General features: G+C 50.8%; 1 non-coding gene across 1 annotated transcript; it reads left to right on the forward strand.

Annotated features, from left to right (window-relative positions):
* The first annotated feature begins 10,028 nt into the window (after positions 1 to 10,028).
* On the forward strand, positions 10,029 to 10,101 carry TRNAE-UUC. Its single transcript has one exon. It is a non-coding gene; the product is annotated as a tRNA-Glu (tRNA).
* Positions 10,102 to 10,820: the final 719 nt, after the last annotated feature.

Here is a 10,820-nt window from a genome sequence, read left to right on the forward strand (position 1 = left end):
TCTGACCTCCTGCACAATCCAGGCCACAGAATCTCACTCATCCACTCCTGTAACAAACCCCTAACCTATGTCTGAGGTATTGAAGTCCTCAAATTGTGGCTTTAAGACCTCAAGGTGCAGGGAATCCTCCAGCAAGTGACCTGAGCCCCATGCCGCAGAGGAAGTCGAATGTCCGAGTACAATTCTAGGGGAAGGTGAACGCAGAGCAATGACACTGGAGATGCCCAGACCTCCAATAGGGGCAATGTGGAAATTAATAATGGGAAGATCATTTGTGAAATTAGTCGTCACTGACAAGCTTTGTCTCTGTTCCTATTTCACGCTGTGGTGTTAGTTAGAGGAATCAGTACAGATTTTTACTATATTAATTAAACACTTAATTTTATTTAATCAAGCCAAAAACTTAGTATCACTTATTTTTTCTCTCTCCTAGCAAGAATGAATTGAATTTTGTGACTTTCTGGAAAGTGCAGCGAGATTAAATGTGGGGAATTCAGTCTCTGTGTTTGTGAGCTGATGTTTTCCTCTCACATGTCAGTGCCTGCACTGAAATACCCAGAGGGATCTAAGGGCTGGTGTACGCTGGGCACTGAACTGGCAAAGCGACATCTCTCAGGGTGTGACCCTTCCCCCACCCAACCCAACCCATCCCATCCCATATAGTTAAGGTGACCTAAGGCCGGGTTAGATAGTGCTAAAGAAAAGGAAGAATTGTTCTGTCCATGCAGCTATTAGAGGGATGGGAAAATCCCTCCAGTCACTGTCTACTCCAAAGTGCTATAGCAGTGCCACAGCAGCGTTTTAAGTGTAGACAGAGTGAAACTAGATTTATCTCCAGTTCGCACTGTGGATGCTCAGGCACTAAGACTGCAATAATAACAACAGCAGCACAGTGCTTGCGTAGTTGGCAGGATTCAAACCTGCGCAGGGAGACCACAATGGATTTCTAGCCCATCGCCTTAACCACTTGGCCACAACTACTTGACATATATTCATTTTACTGCATGATGATTTTGTTCTCACTGAATTGTCACTTCAAATTGTTTGCTCAGACCAGCTTCCCCAGCACACTCACGGCTGCGCATCAGTGTAAGTGTGTCCTTGGGTGAACAGCGAGAATTCCTGCCCATTTCCCTTCCGGCTGGAGCAGCATGAGAGTGTGTTTGTGTGAACGACATTGCTGTAGATTGTTGTTCATTCCCCACTCTGACAATTCAGACAGTCCCTTTCCTAGTCAAATCTCCAGCACATCGTTCCAATAGCAGGGGGCAGGATTTCTCTGGGGCACTGAGGGCTGGTGCATGAACTCAGCCTTGCATTCCACCCTTGATGTTTCATGGACTAACAGCAGCAGCAGAAAGAAAGAGCCGAGCCAATATCTCCCTGGCAGGGATGCAGGTGCCACGTCCCCTCTGTCTGACCATCGTCATTGCAGGAGAAAAAGGTTCACTGGCATCGAATGCCCTGGCTCAGACCAGAGACACAGGGAGGTTTTGCTGTTCATGGATCTGTGCAAAGGAAATTTTGTCTCTGTGTGAAACTGAGGTCGGAAATGAAACATCCACATGGTGGCCCAATGCTCTAGGGAATGTGGGTGAAGGACTCGGGCTGAGAAATGATTTAACAGGGGTTTGTTTCAATTTATTGCCCTGATTAAAATCTATGGCTAAAAGGCAGCCACTGTTGTTAGTACTTGTACCTGTGTAGGGACACCCCAGTGGGTGTCAAGTCCATTGCCTTCACCAGGGGCAGTCGATTATTTTAGCAAAGTACAAATTTCTTGGCCAAGGCCTAGGCTCCAAAGAAAACAATACACTGCTGATAGGAAGAAGTACAAAAAAAGATTTTGCAGCCACCATGGGCATAACTATGATGTGTCGTGTTTCACTCTTTATACCTGGTGCCACCTCCTTTCCCTTTAGCCTTGTAGTTGACCAAGGGCAAAGCTGAACATCTCCTCAGATACCAGGGAGTGTTTATGTCCATTCCTGCGAGCTACACAGGGGTTTGATGTTGCTGTTTCAGTCCTCTGGCTCTGCCGGGGTAAGAAACAATTCAGGCTGTCACTGAACTGAAGGAGGAAGATCAGTTTTTGACAGGGAGAGGGACGCCTCCTCTTAAAGGTGTTTGTCTGGCTGGCAGTCCTGGTTCCCAGGTCTCGCCCGTGGGGCTCCAGCAGTTTTGGAACCAGGTCACTCCCTTTGCCCCACCTGCCGGGGCCCCGTCAGTGCAGCGGAGCTGAGAAGCGTCTGTCTGCTCGCTCCAGTGGCTGCCGGCCCCTCCGCATGGCAGGGCAGGGCGGGTCTGTGCCTCCGCGCGCTGCCCCCGCCCCGAGCCCCTGCAGCCAATGGGACACTGCAGGGGTGATGCCTGGGGGCAGCAGCACACGGAGGCCCCCCAGCCCACCCCGCCTTGGAGCCCCAGGTAAGCGCCACACCCCTGACTCCCTCCCAGAGCCTGCACCACCATCCCCTCCCCACATACCCCCTCCTCCCCGCAAACTCCCTCCCAGAGCCTGCACCCCCTCCACACCTCCCAGCCCCCAAATTCCCTCCCAGAGCCTGCACCCCCTCCACACACGCCTGCCCCCAACTCCCTCCCACAGCCTGTGCCCTCTCCCTCCACACACCCCCTCCCGCCTGCCCCAATCTCCCTCCCAGAGCCTGCACCCCAGAACCCCTCCCCCACCCAAACTCCCTCCCAGAGCCTGCACCCCCCCCTCCTCCTGTTCCCCTACCCCCTGCCCCAGCCCAGAGCCTGCACCCAAACTCCCAGAGCCACAACAAGGAATTTTTGTGCCCGAGGCAAGGGCCGGCTCCAGGCTCTTTGGCGGCAGGTCCCTGAGTCCCTCTCGGAGAGAAGGACCCACTGCCGAATTGCTGCCGAAGAAGTGGCAGCGGTAGAGCTGCCGCCGAAGCGCCGCTGATCGGGGCAGAGCTGCACCCCTCCACTTTGCGCACCCGAGGCAAGTGCCTCACTCGCCTCACCCATGTTACGGTGCTGCAAACTCCATCCCAGAGCCTGCACCCCAGAACCCCTCCCCCACCCAAACTCCCTCCCAGAGACCAGCCTCTCACCCCTTCTGCACCCAAACTCCCCCCAGAGCCTGCACCCCAGCACCCCTCCCCCACCCAAACTCCCTCCCAGAGCCTTAGGCAGGTGGAGGGTGGAGTTTTGGGGGGCGGGTTCTGGGCAGTATGAGTGACATTATTGGCCCACTGGGAGGACTGGAGGACTGGCACTGGCCCTAAGGTAAATTGTGATTGAAACCCTGCTTTAAGGGATTGGAGCAACGCTGGAGAGACTGACGGGCAGGGAGCTGGGGAGCTGTGTGTGCTCCAAGGAGAGTTGTTGTTGTGCTCTGGTGACACAGAGCGGGGGTGGGGAGTTTGTAAGCTGTGGTGTTTGTACAGAGATAAAGTTTACTAACCCCCACATGTGTTTGTATGAAGTTTAGTAACCCCCAGGTTAAAAACTGGTCCTGCTCTGGGCTATACATGACACTCTCTGTTGTGAGGGTAGCTCAGTGGGTGAATGTTTCCTTGCAGGATAATAGGTTCCTAGTTCCAATCCAAGTGATTCCTTTGAAAAACTTTTTCGAATGAAAATCGATTTCCAGACTCATCTCCAGTATGTTCAGGAGTTCGCTGAATGGGGGCAGGGGGCTTGACATGAATTTAAACACTCAGCATTTTCCTGTGCAAATGAATAAAGACCTAGCAGAGCTGTCCAGCAGCTGAAATCAGTTCCAGTCCTCGGCGTCTCTGAGAGGGACACTCGGTAGCTGAGGCATGTGGGACACCTCTGTGGTGTGGACAGGTGAAAAAATGCTGGATTCAATGAAAGCTGAGCCCATAGGAGGGGAAGGTGAACGGCAGCACCACACAGGGTCATAACACTCAGACATGGGGCTTCACTGTCACTACCCCTGTGTTTTCCATCATTTATATCCAGGGGTGAAAGTAACTTACAGGACTTACCGGTACTGCCGGAGTCCTGAGGGTGGGTGGCCTCATCTGGAAGGGGCGTGGCCTCATCAGGAAGGGGCGTGGCCTCTCAAGATTTAAAGGCCCTGGAGCACCAGCTGTGGCTGGGAGACCAAGGGCCTTTAAATCAACCAGGGCCTCCCAGCTGCAGAGGCCCCAGGAGCTCAGGGGCAAATTAAAGGAACCCTGAGCTTTGCGGGGCTGGGGCAGGTATTTAAAGGGCCAAGAGCTCCTGCCACTGAGGGGAGCTCCAAGCCCTTTAAATCCTGGCCCCAGCCCGGCCGCCAGAGCCGCAGGCAGGGGGTTTAAAGGGCTCTGGACTGACCGCAGCAGCCCAGAGCCCTTTAAATCCAGCCCCAGCCCGGCCGCCGGAGCCGCGGGCGGGGGGGTTAAAGGGCTCTGGGCTGCCAGCTGTGGTGGGGAGCCCAGAGCCCTTTAAATCCCCACAGCAAAAGCCGGTGCAGTCCGGCACGGCGTACTGGCTCTTGCCGGTATGCTGCCCGTACCACCTTGTACCAGCTTACTTTCACCTCTGTTTATATCCTAAGGAACACACCCTCCCCTCCTCCATGCACTGTCACACAGAACCTTCTCCCCTTGAGCCCCATCCCCCCCCTACCACTCCCCCCCCACCACTCCCCCCCCACACACGCCATGGGACACAGCCTCTCGGTGACTCACCCAGATTGGGGCTTGTCTCTGCATCTCCCCAACAGGGGAGCAGAGAGCCGAAAGGGCCACAGGAGACCAATGGAGCTAGGCAGGAATAGAAAAGACTTCCCCTCCCTCCCCTCCATTCTCTTCTCAAGAGTCCCGTTAATCTCACCCATGAGACATTCCAGCACCAGCTGGGCTCAAAGCACCAACCTTCCTCTCAGCAATGGAAGGGGGAACCAGCTCTATCACACAGAAGAAGACTCCCCACCTCTGCTGCTACCATTCTGCAGCCATTAATATGGATTTGTTTCAGCTAATGCAACCCCCCCCCTCTAATCCATCCATGAATCAAGGAGAAAAGACCCTCCATTAGGTACCAGAGGTGCCATGGGTTAGTGCACAGGACTTATAATAGCAGTGCTCAATGGAGTGATGCTGAGGTTGTGAGTTCTAAACCTTTCCTGGAGCACTAGTGTTCTTTGAGCAAATGGCTTCTGCCAATCATTTTCTCCTGCAGAAAATACAATTGCAGCTCAGAAAGACACCGAGGTCCCCTTGCTTTACAGAGAGCATGGCAGATTCCACAGATCTACCAGGCTCTGCTCTCCACCAGCCGCCTGTGTCAGGAGGGGTCAGACAGAGCCCAGAGCACTGCCCCCGACTCCCCCTCAATCTTTGCTCCCCAAACCACCTGTGTGCTCACCCTCTTTGCTGTGAGACTCAAACCCTGCCTGGCTTTCTGTATGTTGGTGTGATTTTTGTCTGTCGTGTTTATGTGCATGTGGGTCCTGTGTGATTTTGGTGGATTCCTGGCATAGTTTTGTGTGCGTGGGTGTGTGTGTGTATGATTTTTGCATGCAGATTGTTTTTTGCTTAGTATTCTTTTGGTATGTGGGTTTTGTGTTTCCTGTTGTTGGCTTTTGCTGTATTTTTGGTGTGGATTTGTTCTTTCTATATTTTGTGTGGTTTTCCTTTTTGTGTATATGGCTCTGTGTGCTGTGTGGGTTTGGTTTTTGTTTATGTCTGTGTGGGTCTGTGCAGTGTGTGATTTTCTCATTCTCTCTGTGTGTGTTTGTCTCTCTGTTTGTATCTTCATGTGTAAATTCACTGGAACTTTTCAAACTCTCCACAATTTGCCAGTTTTCACCAGGAATTTTTCTCCATTAACAAATTCTCACTTGTTCCCTACCAGTTGGTGACCACTGCCCCAGGGGCCTGTCAGTCTCAGGGTCCTGATTTCCCATTGGCCCTTCCCGCTTCTATTGGGACTGGGAATGAGCCAACCAAAAACCCCACTAAGTTTTAGTAAAGGGCCAACAGTCCCTTACACAAGCCAGCCCTGTGAGGGTTACCACTGTGCAGAGAAGGCAGCACAAGCTGGTCCCATGGTGTAATGGGCAGCACTCAGGACCCTGAATCCTGCAATCTGACTTCAAATCTCAGTGGGACCTTTGGTTTGTGGTGAAGCCCTGGAGCTCACACTGCTCCACTTCCCTGTCTCCTGTTGGACAAGAACAAGTCTTTCCCCTCCTGCTGGGTGACTCAGGTTCTGTGGGGGGTCAGGGCTCTATAGCTGCTTACTGGTGCCTGAGGGTTGGGATTCTCATGGCTTCACCTGGTGCCCACAAGTCTGGCACTTGCTGCTGTGCTTCTCCTCTTGCCCACCTGGCGCTTGAAGTAAGCAGGGTCAGGGCTGGGTAGGCTGGAGCCCAGCACTTCTCCTCCTCTGGGCACCTGGAGCAGAGGCAGCTGGTGCTGACAGCTCCAAGGGAAGCTTAAAAGCCACAGAGCGCCAGAGGAGGGCAGGACCATGCCTATGTGTGGCCAGCAGACAGCCACAGAGACACCCTGCCAGGCTGCTCCCTGCTCCCTGGCATGCCGAACACCCACTGAAGGTCACCCTCAGGGCGGCTGCTGATGCTCTGTGGCCAACATCAGAAGAAGGTAGGAAAGCAGGGCCAGCCCCCCTGGTGGGGCCTCTGACCGTTCCCACTCACGGTGCTCACTTTGGAAATGGAGCCGCCCATTTTCTTTGGCAAGTCAGGAAGGGCAAAGGCGAGACTGGAAGCACCTGGGGCTTATGCCCCAGCCTTTGTGACACCCAACCCCCAACTCCTTCCCGGGGCTCTAGCTGAAGCCAGAGCATTGGCCTGAGTGTCCAAGAAGAGGTTCCAGCCCTGAAGGGAGCAGGACTTGCAGCACAAAGTGAGCACAACCACGAGGGGACTCAAATCCTGAATCATCCGATCCACAGGAAGATGCCTTATCCTTTAGGCCACATGATGAGGGGGTCTAAGCTCTTCTTTGGAAAAGCCGGACACTGTGTTTCTCAGGTCATCTGCTGAGGGGGCCGAGACGCTCTGGACACAAGAAGTCAAGTTCCCAGCGACACGTGAGACTTAATTGTATGGGGCCAGGTGCAGAGCTTTGGCAGGGAGGCTCGGGCATGGGGGATTGAGGTGCAGCGGACGGACCGGCTGTCTAGGTACAGAGATTTAGTCTCCCTGAGGAGGAGGAGGAATCCTGCTGACAGGCAGTGGCTGTGCAGAAAAAGAGGAGGGGTTCCTGGGACTTTTTTTGACTCTCTTTTGCCTGCCTGCTCGCTCTTGTGGTGAACGGTAAAAAAATTCTCAATAAGCCCAGGTAGCTCAATTGGTAAAGCATCAGGCTCTTAATCTGAGGATCCACAGTTCAAACCCCTGTCTGGGTGCTTGGCTTTTAAGTTGCCTTGTGTGCCAGGAGCCAAATTCTGTTCACAGCCACACAGGGATTCCCAGAAGCTGTGGCCATTTCCTGGAAAGGTTCCTTTCCTCAGGAATCAGGAGAGAGGCCACATCCACAGAAGCAGGTGCAGATAGCGCAGGAAGTGCTGTGGGGCCAGGTGCTGAGAAAGCCCAGAGGGGGAGCAGCAGAGATGAGGGGAAGAGAGACAGAGAAGCAATGAGGACAGAGTTCAAGTGTACAGGGGGCATCTGGTCTGGCTATTGTGGCAAACTTCCCTGGTTTATACACGACCCTGGTGGAATTGGCCTGTGGAAGGATCTGAGTCCCCACCCCCTTACCCAGAGGCTGCCTGACCTCGAGGACTGTTAGGATACAGATATTCAGGCCTGTCTGCAAAGGCCTGTACTTTAAGAATTTAGGTGTATTTTTATCACTTAGCTAGTTATAAAGGTATAAAAAAAAGAATAAAAAATCACTGTCTGTCTGTGTAATGGCCTTCTCTTACTGTGACAGTCTGAGGCCTGGTTCTTCGGCTAAGCAGCAAAGGCAGCCATAAGCTGGGAAGTGTATGGTCACAACCTCACATTCCCAACTACTCACATTGAACTAAGGTGCTATTGGGCTGTTAGGGACACAATCCTGTCCTGATATTCCTGTCACCTCCAGAGAAAGGGAAACTTAGTTTGGTAGCATCCTGTCTGGCAAGAACTCACTTATCAATAGACGCAGCTGGAAAACCCTTATGTCTGTATAGATGTAGTTGTAAAATCCTCCCTTCTGTATTGTTTTGTATGTTTATTTGCATGGTCTCTGTCTGGTTCTGTGATTGTTTCTGTCTGCTGTATAATTAATTTTGTTGGGTGTAAACCAATGAAGGTGGTGGAATATAATTGGTTAAATAACCATGTTACAGTATGTTAGGATTGGTTAGTTACATTTCAGTAAAATGATTGGTTACGGAATAGCTAAGCAGAACTCAGGTTTTACTATATAGTCTGCAGTCAATCAGGAAGGCGGGGGGCGGGGGAATGGGAACAGGGACTGGGGATGAGGGAGTTGGGATCACGTTTTGCTACAGGGGGAAATGGGAACGGGGGATGGGAACAGAAACAGGGACACAGGCAAGGCTCTGTGGTGTCAGAGATGGGAAGGGGACACTAAGGAAGGAAACTGGAATCATTGCTTGCTGGACGTTCACCCCAATAAACATCGAATTGTTTGCGCCTTTGGACTTCGGGTATTGTTGCTCTGTTCATGCGAGAAGGACCAGGGAAGTAAGAGGGTGAAGGAATAAGCCCTCTAATACTGTCATTTGTTGCTCTAGGCTCCATATGTACGTGCACATTCACATCCCACGCCTGACACAATCACTGTCTTCTATCTGACGAAATAGCCTAATTTCAACCTCTCCTGTAACATTACACCACCAACTATTTAGCATTTGTAGGAGAGAAGTTGGAGGGAATTCAAACATCTTCAAACGGCAAAACTTTTCCCCCGGCCTGGTCAGTGAATCCTATGGTGAGAAACTTTCTGTGCATTTCAGTTTCTTGTATTGTTGGATGGGGCCTGAGGTGCTGGAAGGGAAATGTCCATGGAAACCTTGGACATCACTGTTGTCCGAAAAAAGGCAGGTGTTAGACACAATCGCTTCTCGTATTCCCGTGGAATCCGAGTCTAGCTGAAGAATTTCTGTCTGTCCTAGAGAGAATCATTCCATTGTAAATACAAATGAAATGAGATCTTCAGGTCGAGTCAGCGCCTTTTAAAAATATTTACTGAGAAAAAAGCCATTTTTTCCCTTGTTGATAAGGACAAGAAGCCCTCTTTTCCTTTCAATTTCAAATGTGAAACGAATGGAGATTTTCATTGAAAAACTTGTGGTTTTTAGAGGAATTGAACCCAAGCCATGGCTGTTAAAACACCAGAACCTACTGCTTAAAGCACCAGGGAAGGCTGTTTTTATCTGACAGCCAGTGTTGTTTTTCTCAGTCTCCTACTTCACCAATGTCAGACTCTGAGTGCAGTTAAGCTCTGGAATAGGCTCCCAAAGGCGTCTGTGGTGTCTCTGTCCTCAGAGGTTTTTAAGAACAGGTTGAACAAACCTCTGTCGAGGATACTCTGCATATACTTGGTCCCATAGACAACCTGCTCTGGCTCTATCTGCTACCTTCATCGTGTTTGGATGTAAAGGTGGGAAATGATGGGGAAATTGGCCCCTCTTTCAAGTTTAAATGTTGTAACTTCTACATCTAGACTGGGGTGGCCAACCTGAGCCAATGTAACTGCCAAACATGCACCTTTGTATGCAACTGCTGAGTCAGTTGTGAACCTTGCTACCATTATCATTATCCCTTTGAAATGATGATGATGATGGACACTTGGCTCTATATCCCAGAGTGCCCTGGACGTCTACAGGCTGCATTAGCCAATCCAACCATTAGGCACTTGCAGTTGGGCACCTCTGTATTGTGCCTGAGTCTTGTACAGCTATGAATGGCTCGTAGATGCCGATATTTTCCCCTCTTTTTAACAAGCACTAATACCCAGCCAGGCCAGGGTTGGGAAGAGAGAGAGAGCAGCAGGTTTCCCCTATTGTGGCTGTCTCCCTTTTTCTTGACTGGCTTCACCTCTGCACCAACGTGTTTCTTTCATATGTGAGCCTGGCTAGCTCAGTTGGCAGAGCATCAGCCTTTCAATCTGAGGGTCCAGGGTTCAAGTCACTGGTCAGGTGAAAAGCTTCTCACTGTGGTTATAAAAATCTGTCTCTCTGGAGTCTTGTTCAGTGTTACTCTTTGTCTCCAGGTTTTTGCCTTTCCTAAGAAGGGCCTTTGTGTGGGGGGGATTGAAGGAGCAACTCCTTGACATCCCCTCTGTCCTTGCAGGCTGGAGGAATAAAGTCATCTGAGCATAGAGCATGTTCCTCCCCTGCAGACACAAACACACAGAATATTCATAAGGAATTAGAATTAGAATCCACCACTTTCCTTGGGAGCTTGTTCCTGTGGTGAATCATCCTCGCTGTTGAATATTTGTGCCTTAGTTGTAATATGAATTTGTCTCTTTTCACCTTCCAGCCATTGGGTCTTGTTATGCCTTTCTCTGCTCAATTAAAGAGCCCTTTAATACCCAATGTTTTCTCTCCATTAAGGCCCTTCAACACTTCAGTGAAATCACCTTTCAATCTTCTTTTGATAAGCTAAACAGGTTGAGCTCGTTCAATAGCAAAGAGCCACCAAATGTTCTGAGGGCTGGAGAAAAATGTCTTCTAGGGAAAGCGGTGGATTCTCCATCTCCTGATGTCATTTAATGAAGACTAGCAGCCTTTCTGGAATGTGTTTGCCCAAAAGTAGCTATTGTGTCATACAGGAGGCCTGTGATATGCAGGGGGTCAGATTAGATGCTCTAATGGTCTCTTTTGGCCCTAAAGTCGACTAATTTCTGAAAAACGGA

Source organism: Mauremys mutica, unplaced genomic scaffold (assembly GCF_020497125.1).
Source record: "Mauremys mutica isolate MM-2020 ecotype Southern unplaced genomic scaffold, ASM2049712v1 Super-Scaffold_100127, whole genome shotgun sequence".
NCBI lineage: Eukaryota > Metazoa > Chordata > Testudines > Geoemydidae > Mauremys > Mauremys mutica.